General features: G+C 40.7%; 1 protein-coding gene across 1 annotated transcript in view; it reads left to right on the top strand.

The window, feature by feature from the left end:
* The window catches only part of atrnl1b (attractin-like 1b), an 887738-nt gene that overhangs the window by 515667 nt on the left and 359421 nt on the right, over positions 1-12650 (top strand). The gene's annotated exons all lie outside the window — the stretch shown is intronic.

The following is a 12650-nucleotide window of genomic DNA, read 5'->3' as shown; positions in this document are numbered from 1 at the left end:
CGAGTCCAGATGACCCTTTGTCAAAGCTAAAAGGCATACTTTATATGCCACTTTCTATGCCTTTTTGCTTTGACAAAGGTTCATCTGGACTTGAAACGTCAACTCTTTTCTCATCTTACAGATGCTGCCAGACCTGCTGAGATTTTCCAGCATTTTCTCTTTTGGTTTCAGATTCCAGCATCCGCAATAATTTGCTTTTATCCTACGTCAGACTCCTATTTATTGACTATGTCTCAGCCTTCAACACCATTATTCCTATAAAACTCATCTCCAAATTCCGTGGCCTGGGGCTTTGCTCCTCTCTCTGCGAATGGATACGAGGGTTCCTAACCCACAGACCACAATCAGTAAGGACAGGCACCAACACCCCCTCCACGATCATCCTCAACACCGGTGCCCCACAAGGCTGTGTCCTCAGCCCCTTACTATACTCCTTATGTACCGATGACTGTGTGGCCAAATTCATGTCCAACCCAATTTTCAAGTTTGCTGATGACACCGCCATAGTGGATCTGATCTCAAACAATGATGAGATAGAGTACAGGAAAGAAATAGAGAATCTGGTGAACTAATGCGATGACAATAATCTCTCTCTAAATGTCAGTAAACCAAAGGAGATAGTCATCAACTTCAGGAAGCATAGTGGAGGACATACCTCTGTTTACATCATGAAATGGAAATGGTCGAGAGCTTCAAGTTTCTTGCTGTCCAGATCACCAACAACCTGTTCTGGCCCCTCCATGCTGACGCTATAGTTAAGAAAGCCTACCAATGCCTCTACTTTCTCAGGAAGCTAAGAAAATTCAGCATGTCTGCTACAACTCTCACCAACTTTTACAGATGCACCATGGAAAGCATTCTTTCTGGTTGTATCACAGCTTAGTATGGGTCCTGCTCTGTCCAAGACTGCTAGAAACTATAAAGGGTCATGAACAAAGTCCCGTCCATCATGCAAACCAGCCTCCCATCCATTGTCTACACTTCCTGCTGCCTCGGTAAAGCAGCCAGCATAATCAATGATCCACACACCCTGGAAATAGTCTCTTCCACCTTCTTCCATCTGAGGTCAAGTACTAACCGACTCGAGAACAGCTTCTCCCCTGCTGCCATCAGCCCTTTGAATGGACCTACCTCGTATAAAGCTGATCTTTCTCTACGTCTAGCTATGACTGTAACACTACATTCTGCACCCTCTCCTTTCCTTCTGTATGTACAATATGCTTTGTCTGTATCACGTGCAAGAAACAATATTTTTCACTGCATGCTAATGCATGTGACAATAAATCAAATCAAAAAATCACTTCTGACTTTATGATAGCTCGGACCAACCGGCTTCAGCTGAATTTCTGAGACTATCCTGAGGAATTCCTCCAGCAATTTCCATAAGACCACAAGATATAGGAGCAGAATTAGGCCATTCGACCTATTGAGTCTGCTCCGCTATTCCATCATGGCTGATATGATTCTCATCCCCATTCTCCTTCCTTCTCCCCGTAACCCTTGATCCCCTTATTGATCAAGAACCTATGTATCTCTGTCTTAAAGACACTCAATGACCTGGCCTCCTCAGCCCTCTGTGGCAATGAGTTCCACAGATTCACCACTCTCTGGCTGAAGAAATTCCTCCTCGCCTCTGTTTTAAAGGAGCGTCCCTTTACTCTGGGATTGTGCTCTTGAGTTCTAGTCTCTCCCACTCATGGAAACATCCTCTCCATGTCCACTCTATCTAGGCCTCTCAGAATTCTATAAGTTTCAATTAGATCCCCCCATATCCCTCTAAACTCCATCGAGTATAGAACCAGATTCCTCAACCGCTCCTCATATGACAAACCCTTCATTCCTGGGATCATTCTCGTGAATCTCCTCTGGAACCCCTCCAAGACCAGCACATCCTTCCCTAGGTATGAGGCCCAAAACTGCTCACAATATTCCAAATGGGACCTGACTTGTACAGCCTCAGCAGTACATCCCTGCTCTTGTATTCTAACTCTCTTGAAATGAATGATAACATTGAATTTGCCTTCCTAACTGCCAACTGAACTTGCTTGTTAAGAGAGTCCTGAACCAGGACTCCCAAGTCCCTTTGTGTTTCAGATTTCCGAAGCCATTCCCCATTTAGAAAATAGTCTATGCCCCTATTCTTCCTACCAAAGTGCATAACCTCACACACAACCTCGTTCCTTCCTACCAAAGTGCATAACCCTCATTCATGGGACTGAATGATTGGCCTCCAAAAACCCTCACTTTCTTCCCTTGTGCAAGTCATGACTCCAATCAGTGAAGAGTTTTCCCCTTGATTCCCCTTGGGCAGGATCTTGAGCCTGCACTCTCCATGCCCAAGATCACCTGAAAGGGCTCAGAATCTGGCAAAAAATAGAAATTGCAAATCTCACCAGTGAGTTTTCCCCTGTCCATAATGGGCGTGAATATGATTTTAATAGATTTTAATAAATTTGCATCTATTTATCCACCCCACTCATCAAATGATCCTCCCTCTAAATTTTCAGATGTGACATCATGTTGGGGAGGTTCTCAACAAGTTTGTCCAATACCCTCTGGCACTCCCCCTTGGCACCGATTGGCACTAGCCTTGTTTCCTCTGCCTTCCACTATTGCTTTCTACTTTTCTGTCTTTCATTTCTAACTTTGTTTTCCTCTTTTGTACCTTCCCGCTTCCCATCCCCCTCTTGCTCTAGTTTAAACCCTCCCCCACAGCACCAGCAAATACCCCTGTGAGGATATTGGTCCTAGTCCTGCTGGGATGCAATCCATCCAGCTCATGCATGTCCCATCTTCCCCAGAATTTGGGATCGCGCTTGTACCTAGTAAGAATTGGAAAACCACTCTCACAAGTGACTTCTTACCATCACTTTTTATTATCTCTACCCAAACTGATTCTACATTTTGATTTCCAGAACTAAGATCATCTCTCTCTAATATACCAATGTCGATCTTGATTAACAGAGCTATCACTCCATCACTTCCTGGCTTCCTGTCCTTTTAAATGTCATGTACCCTTAAATATTTAGGTCCTAGTCTTTGTCATCCTGTAGCAATGTCCCTGTAATAGCTATCAGATCAGACATATTTATTTCTATTTGTGCTGTCAATTCATGTTTAGTTATAAAGGCTACCTGCATTTAGATACAAAGCATTTAGTCGTGTCATTTTACTTTCTTTTGTAACCTCTAGCCTTATCTACTGGTGCACCCTTACGTTTTTATGTCCCTTATTGCCACGCTTTGATCATCTATTTAATCATCTATTTCATCTGTTTTTTATTTAACATGGCATCTTCCCAAACATGGTCCATTGCACCCACTATTTTGTTTAAAACCCTCTTGACTGCCTTAGTTGTACAACTTGCCAGACCACTGGTCCCAGTAAGGTTCAGATAATCTTCAAGATACAGTTCCTACTTTCCCCAGTTCTGGTTCTGGTGCCGCATGAATCAAAACCCATTTCTCCCACACCGTCATCTCTCTAATTCTATTCATCTCTCTAATCTTATTTACCCTGTGCCCATTTTCCCTTGGCTCACGTAATAATCCAGAGATTATTACCTTGGGTGTCCTACTTGTTAATTTAGTCCCAAACATAGTTCAGTTTCTGTGTGATTACTCTCTTGAAAGTGCCTTGTGAATTTTATTTCTACATTACAATCACTACATTACAAGAAACTACATTGTCTTGTAGTTTAATACTAAGAAACTGCTTCAGGCTGGCAAATGCCCTAATCTTGGAAGTGTGCTGGGGATGGATGTCAAACTCATAGGACTTGGGGTTAAGGATGGGGCTACAGGGTGAGGAAAATATGTTAGATCACCTTTTCCCAGTGCTACCAATTTTCAGGAGCATTCCCTCGGTGTGAAGCTCCCACACCTTGTTATGCAATGCAGAGCTCCGGGTCGATGCTGAAGAGCTTGAGACACTTTTTCCAAAAACCCTCAAAGTGCAGATTTTTCTCACATTGAGCTAAAATTGGATCATGGATAAAGAAATGAACTTGCATTGTTCTTTTTGTAGAAAACAAGGGAGAATTGTGGACTTTGATCTCCAAATCACCAGAAAGAATCCAAAAACATGAGTTGTAATAATGTAATTATACTCATTTATATTTTTCTCTTGTTTTGTGGGGCGGGAGTGGTGTGTAGAATCAGGGGATACAAAATCAGAATAAGCAGTGTGCCATCGCAACCAAGGTGAGGAGAAATTTCATCAGTTAGATGTAGTGAATCTTTGGAATTCTCTACCCCAGAGGGTTGTGGTGGATGCTCAGTAATTGAGTATTTTCCCAGTAGAGTTTGATAGATTTCTAGATACCAATGACATCAAGAGACACGGGGATACTGTGGAGCTAGAAGATCAGCCATGATCTAATTGAATTGCGGAGCTGGCTTAAGGGGCCTGCTCCTACGTTTCTATTTAGTCATCATAAATCACTGGCCTTTATAACATATTGTGCGTTAAAATATAAACACTTTGGTGTTATCAAACCTTAACTCATGCAGATTCACGCAGGAGGGAGTTCATGTATGTAAATAAATCCATCATGCATCTGTCACCCAGTTAAATATGCAAAACAGTCCTTGTTTTGAAAAAAATGAATGTAAGACATCCATTGCTTGTTAGACCCAGGAATAAATAAGCAACTCTGGTGTTCTCTTGTTGATCTCGGGAGCTGATAAGCACCAACATATACCTGGATTTGCCAATTTAAATCACTTTACCATGTGAAAAACCTGAGCAGTGGCTTTAAAACAAAAAGTCACTTTAAAGCGCAACACTCATATCTGTAACTAAGCAGCACAGCTCTGCTTTGGATTACCCATTAGGAATGTCACAGGATATTGCAAATTATAATGATATAAGGTTGTATTGTTGCTACATGCAGCATGATGCTGTTCGTCATCATTATTGCAATTCATACAGTCTCTGCCCTGAATTTGAAACATGAGTTTGTTATGCTGGTGTTCACTTGTGCAATTTGAATTAAATTAAACTACTACATTAGAAAACATATTTTCAATAAATAGTTTGTTGAGGTGTAGAGCTTCAACTAAAATAGAAATGTTTATTTTTGGAATGGTTTCTAGACTGCAGTTATGACTCAAATAAATAGCCAGGGGTAACCCATCCCTCACCTCATGCAAAACCATGCACTGACCATTTATAACCATAAACAATACTTTAATTTAATGTTTGTCTGTTGTATTATGTATGCTACACCACTGCATCACAATGAAACAGTCACAACTGCTCAAAACAAGTGACTCCTTTGTGTAATTCCTGAACATTACCTGTCATAATTGTTGAATATATTTATACTGCACAATTGGAACAAGCTTTTTGTTGGATATTTTGCTTCACGGGGTTATTTTTAAAAAGTGTGCTTAATAGGCAACTCAGGAAATTGAACTCATTTGCAGCAGGAGCATCAGGTGCACTCGATCAAACCTAGAATGGCCATTTCGGGAGCAAATGCGCTGAATTCAGTCCCAACATCATGTCTTTGCTTCATTTTAAATTGTTACTTTCCACACCGATCATCCTCCTAACCCACAATTAGCATTTCTTTGTCTTAATTTATTTCACATTGGGACTCTTAAAACTGGCAGAGTCGAGACTTTTAGCCTCTTGCTTCAAACTGGATTTGGTCCCAGGCTTTAGTGGGGATTGAGCATCTGTGATAATCCTTCCCCAGACCCGTTGCTCTCAGTTTCTTAGCTGACATGGTGAAAATTCGGTTTCACGATTTGGACAAAAATAATGTAACTAACTTCTTCATCTTTCTAAGAACCTGTATGAATAAATCCAAGAGTGAGACTGTTGCTTATCAGCCATCAGACTTGTTAGAATACCGTGTATTCCTTCTCCTTTAGCAATCCAAAAACATAAATTCAATAACTTAGATAGAACTCTACAGAAATGTATTTGAGTGCTTTGTACAATTCAATGAATTTTATTGAAAGAGAAATTTGCTGCTGACCTTCATTTAAAAATGTTTGTTTTGGAGGTTAGTATATTTACTCACTATCCTGTCTTGTGAAAATTCTGACATCTCTGTTAAATGTGATAGGAAAGGTCAGAGTTATGGACTATAATGGTTTACTTGACAATGATTGCCTCTGAGTGAAAGGATTTTCAACAATTGCTGACATTACAGCATCCTTGAACAATCACTGTATTGTAACCTGTACAAAAGTGACTTTGACAAATAGTGCTTGATTGTGTTAGTTCAGCAGAAAATCTTTTAAAATGGCAGTGTAATTCTTTGCCAAGTGGTGTTGTATCCAGAAACATGACCATAATGTTGCTTAACAATAAATACCATTCCTTTCCAGTCGGGCTTCCTACATTATTACACCCTGTATACCCTTAACTCATTTTCAGTGGTCAATTATGTGATTAGTAAGAGTGTCCAATTTTGCTGAAAATAATAAGCACCATCTTAGTTGCTGCTTTTCAGAGTCTAATGTCAATACTGATCCATACATCAGAACTGGTGTTCAAAGGCTCAGGAAATCTGTATTGCACCCCTCAATTTGGCCTATTGTGAGGATACCAGCATTGCATTCAAATTAATAATAATAGGTAGCTTTTAAGCAATAGTCACTATTTTGTTTGTATGCTGGTTAGTTCCTGCTCTGGAGGAATGATTTTTCTTTGTGGTGTCAGGCACATTGGGAAGGAACGACATAATTGTGAAATTTGTATCATCAATCTGTACTATCTTAAAGATAACATTTGAAATGACGAAGCACTACTACCCTACCTCAAAATGGTGACATTATTTTGCATGTGGTGCACTTGAAAACAATCAGTGATCACTTGACATCAGATATTCAAGTTTGGAGTGAATGTGATTGCATTCAGCAGGCTTTTATAATCTTTGACATCAAATGGCAAAAGATGGTCGAAGCTATCCAGTACGCTCCGCAACTTGCATTGAAAAGTACAAGAGTTATTTAAATAATATCTGAATTTATTCAGTTTTTTTCACTTAGTCCAAAAAATTGTTTTATTCTACAGTACATACTTGAGAGCACTCATCAGTTCTTAATTCATTTTGGTCTCAGGATCTATATTTTCCACCCACCTATGCCCCCAGGTCTTGGTGTCAAAGCTTCCCCCCATCCTCCCCAATCTTAACATCTGAACATTCTCTCTCCCCCTAGTCTCGGTCTAAACTGTTCACTCTCTCTCCCTGTCTATTCTTAACTATTTCCCCTTCCCGCCAGTCTCGAATCTCCCTCTCCCTCTAGTCTCTAAACTCTGTACAGAAGATATGGCTGAAGCATTTGCTGTAATCTGACATGCACCTTGTAGATTGTAGGCAGGCTTTGGGGAGGCAGGAGTCAGTTATTCCCTGCAGGATTCCTAGACTCCAACCTGCTCTTGTAGTCAAAGTTTTTGGTGGCTAGTTCAGTTAAATGCCTTCTAAATGGTAACACTCCAGGATATTGATAGTGGAGGTTCAGTGATGGTGATGTGATTAAATGTCAAGACGTAATGGTTGAATTCTTGTTGCAGATGCCATTGCCTGATACCTGTATGGTGTGAATGTTACATGCCACTTGTTAGTTGAGCCTGGATGTTAAGATCTTGCTGTTTTTGGACATGGACTGTTTCAGTATCTGAAGAGTCACGAATGGGGCTAAACATTGTGCAGAGATCTGCAAACATCCCACTTCTGATCTTCTGATGGAAGGAAGGTCATTGATGAAACAGCTGATGACATTTGGGCCTAGGACACTCCACAGTGATGTCCTGGAGCTGAGATGATTGACCTCCAACAAACACAATCCTCTTTCTTTGTGCCACATAGACTCCAACCAGTAGAAAGCTTTCCCCCGATTCCCATTGACTCCAGTTTTGTTAGGGCTTCTTGATGCTACACTTGGTCAAATGCTATCTTGATGTCAAGGCCGGTGACTCTCACCTCACCTCTGGTGTTCAGCTCATTTGACAACGTTTGAACCAAGGCAATAATGAGGTCAGGAGCTGAGTGACCTAGCAGAACCTAAACTGAATGTCAGTGAGCTGGCTATTGCGAAACAATTGTCGCTTGATAGCGCTGTTGCTGACCCCTTCCACCACTTTACTGAAGATGGAGAGTAGACTGATGGGGCGATAGTTGATCGGGTTTTGATTTGAACTACTTTTTTTAGTCCGGGTCATGCCGGGGCAATTTTCAAATTGCTGGGTAGATAACAATGTTGTAGTTACACTGGAACAGCTTGACTAGGGTTGCAGAAAATTCTGAAGCACAAGCCTTCAGTACTGTTACCAGAATATTGTCAGGGCCCATAGCCTTTGCAGTATCCAGTACCTTCAGCCATTCCTTGACATCACATGGAGTGAATCAAATTGGCTGAAGACTGACATTTGTAATGCTGGGGACCTCTGGAATATCATAGAATCCCTGCAGTGCAGAAGGAGGCCACTTGGCCCATCGAGTCTGCACCGAACACAATCCCACCGGCCCTATCCCCGTAACCCCACCTTTTTAACCATGACTCCGAGGGGCAATTTAGCATGGCCATCAACCTAACCCACACATCTTTGGAGTGTGGGAGGAAACAGGAGCACGTGGAGGAAACCCACGCAGACACGGGGAACGTGCAAACTCCACACAGACAGCGACCCATGTCCCTGGCGCTTTGAGGCAGCAATGCTAACAACTGTGCCGCCCTCAGGAGGCGGAGATGCGTCATCCACTCAGCACTTCTGCCTGCAGATTGTAGCAAATGCTTCAGCCCCATCTTTAGCACTGATGTGCTTGGCTCCACCATCATTGAGGATGGGGATTTGTGAAGACCCCTCCTCCAGTGAGTTGTTTAATCGTCCACTACCGTTCATGGCTGGATATGGAAGGACTGCAGAGCTTAGATCTGATTAGTTGGTTGTGGAATTGCTTGGCTCTGTCTATCACTTGCTTCTTATGCTGTTTGCCATGCAAGTTGTCCTATGTTGTAGCTTCACGAGGTTCCTCATTTTTAGATATGCTTGGTGTTGCTCTCGGCATGCCCTCCTGCTCTCATTGCTCAACCAGAGTTAATCCCCTGGCTTGGTGGTGATGGTAAAGTGGTTGATATGTTGGGCCACGAGGTTACGGATTGGGGTTGTGTACAGTTCTGCTGCTGCTGATGGCCCACTGTATCTCATGGTTGCCCAGCTAGCCTTGAGTTGCTAGATCTGTTTGAAAACAATCCCATTTTGCATGATGGTAGGGTAGATTGGTCGAGATGATGCACTCCGGTCTGGAAGCAAAGTTTCAAACTACAACCTTCCTACTCAGTGTTGAGGGTGTTACTGCTTGGCTGCACTGACACTTAACAACTTTGGGGAAAACGTTACCAAAGATGCTGAAGAGTTTTATTGCTCTAAATATCAACTCATAAAACATATTTTATATTGCTATGTATATTATTGTTTTTGATTCTGTATGAATTTACATTTTACATTAAATTTAGATTTAGAGCATAGCTTAAAACATGTTTGCTTTTCTATCAGAGGGATTGGAGTGTACAGAAGGCAACATGTACTTGCCATAGCACATTGACAAAAAGGATACATAGTTATCCCTAAAGTACCCTCCATCACAATCCACTGCACACATTTGCTTAACCTTGTTGGAGGCAAAGGGCTACTAACAGAAGCTACAGTTTATGGTGAACATGCAGTAAGTTTGCAGTCGATCTAAATTGTAAGACCTTCAGTAATTTCCTTTGTTTAATCATACCAGGAGAAAACAGGTGTCTAAGATTAATTGTGTTCTAACTTCCTCAATGTTATACTAGGAAAAAGTGCATTGGGATGTTTTGCTACAAGAACAACAAGAATTTGCATTCATCGAGCACCTTTTGTCAGAGGGGAAAGAACTTGGGGGTTATCTTTATATTCCAGAATGATCCTGGAGTCATGAGTAGTTTTAGCATTGGAAAGTTGGGCAAAATTCTAGCCACATATGACGATGAATGGCTAACATAGATGTTCAAAATCTGTATACCTTGAGCTTAAAGAGGCCAATATGGGGGCCACACCAAGGGGAATAGTCAGGGTGAAGAGGAAGTAAGGCTTTTAGTGAGGCCAAGGAGGTGAGGATATCATTGAGCAAAACTGTAGTTTCAGAAATACTAGTGATTGGAGGGCTAAAGACTACACAGTTGGGAATTTGGATGTGCTAATCAAGTGACCTGGAGATTATTCCAGGGACAAAAGCAGAACAAAGTGGTTGCAAGTGGTTAGGATATAAAGGAGTTGTCAGAGGTGGTTCTATCTGTTATTGGGACAGAGAAACTACATGCGAGCCAAGTTTAGGGGGTGGCTATGAGATTGCATAGCATAGTTCGTATGAGGGGAGACATGCAGTGAGCTCAGGAAAGCAAAAGAGGGCAAGATGAGATGGAGGTTGAAGATGGGAAGATTCGACTTGTGTGCACTATTTTAACATCCAAGTTGAATCTTCTGTTTTAATGTATACAGGGATGTAGTGTGGGCCAATAGCATTTGCACGTGAACTTTGCTCATCAAAATTACAACCCTTTTACACAGAACTGACGGAAGAAACAATAGTTATTAAAAGATTTTCAAGGATTTGCAGTTGCTAATTAATACAGTGTTGGAGGGTGGGAAAATAATCTCCAGATGTAAAATGTATTGGAATTCACAAATGGTTTCAAGTTCATCTACGCATGAAGGATGATCTCTGAAGGAAATATATCTGGAGGGAACTGTCAGAATGTCTCGAGCTCTTTCCGTTCTTTACAACTTTGACGTTTTCTTTGGTTACAGTTGTAGCATGAAAGTGAATCTATGGTCATTTGAGCTGTTGGCAAAAAGGATTATTTTTATACTGCCTTTTGTTGGCATTGAAGGACAAACCTCAAGTCGCCCAATTGTTTTCTACTGGTCTTATCCCCTTTAACACACTGGCTTTTTTGCAACATATATCCCTTACAATATTGCAGACATTTTGCAATCTATTTGTACTGATGAAAATCTATCTATTGCTCAAAGCAACTTCTTAATGATTAATATTGTTCAGGTTTTCTTGATAATTTTTTTTGAGTTAGGCAAAGCTTTATGAATTTTGATTGATATAGGTACTCTTTGTTCTACTACATTTAGAAATGCAACAAACAGATTCTATAGCACAGAGCATGTGGAGAGTGTGTCTAATCCGGTTGCTAAATGGGAGAGGAAGTTACAAACCATAATCGACAAAGTTAGGCTGTTTCAGAAAAGGATTACAGAATTCTTAATTCTCTCCTAATCATTTTTGTCAAATAATTTGAGCGTCTCCATCTTCCAGGATAATCAGTCTTTGTGCAGATATTGTATAGGTACACAATTTTCTTGAAGAGTTATGCATCATTGCAAATTTAAACTGAGCACTAAAAACACTGCTCAAAATTATTCTTCTGTTGGTCTTGAAAGATTTTCTTTGTTTCAAGTAGACCATTCTTCATCCTCTATACCGTACATTGCTGCACCAGTATCACTAGGCATAGTGAATATTCACTTTCATCCTGCTATATTCTAATAGAGGAAAGTGTTTGTTTAATTTCTCAGTGCTATAAGATATGTTTGAAATACACTAGAGATCTACATATAGTTTTAGCCTCTTTTTGCAGTGCTTATATTCCCCATCTTAATCTAATTGTATCTGGATCTAGTTTGGCTCAATTGAAATGTGCAGTTGTGTTGTGACCTATACCTGTCATAAATACAGGATAACTGTAATTTTACAGAATAACTGTAGAACTTCTGTGGAATCCATTTTTATCATGATTAATTGTAAGCATAATGAAATACTTCAGACTCGCAATCATTTTGCTTTAGCTCAGGTTTTCACAAACATCCAGAATCTTAGAAATGGGAATTGTCAAGGACAATTTTTTGGTCAACTAATTGAATTAATTTTTTAGAAAATTGGAGTATATCGATGAAACAAATCTGGTTGAAAAATAGACAACTTCCAGAAGGCGTACATTAGATGCTTGTTATGAAGACTAAGGCAGGGAACATAGACACATGGATAGGTAGAAGTTGAGCAGAGGTAAATGGATGGATGTTCAGGTTTCTAGGATCTGGAGACTGGATCTGCGCTGGTGCCTAATGATTTGGTAATGTGAACAGATAAACTTTTGAAAGTCAAAGTGGGACATGTGCATTCACAGCCCAATCACCTGACCACGATCAATACCATGACAACCTGCCCCTCTGAGGATTCAATCAGTGCAAACTACTTCTTGAATTCTTTGTGGCAAATACAAGCAGGGAATTTATTAATGGAAATCAGTCAATGGAGATTACTGTTATGTTCACATGAGATCTTCTTTTTCCCTTCTACCAATAAAAGTATAGTATTGTAATTTAAGTAAATCATACAACATTCTGATTCCTACAACCCTCCACCTCCCTACCCTATCCCTCAGCAAAGGTGCTGACCTACTGTTCCATGGACACTGGAAACCCTCCAGTACTTCAGTGTCAATACTCATATGTAAGCTGAAAGAACAAGTGTCAGTGTTCATTGGGCATCACAGATGACTCTGACCTGGTCCATGCACACCAAGGTCACTGGACAGCAATCTGAAATGAAAATTCTAGCTGAATTTCTAACTCCATGACTCAAGGCACTG

Source organism: Mustelus asterias, chromosome 11, assembly GCF_964213995.1.
Source record: "Mustelus asterias chromosome 11, sMusAst1.hap1.1, whole genome shotgun sequence".
Lineage (NCBI taxonomy): Eukaryota > Metazoa > Chordata > Chondrichthyes > Carcharhiniformes > Triakidae > Mustelus > Mustelus asterias.
This window is presented reverse-complemented; position numbering and strand designations above follow the sequence as displayed.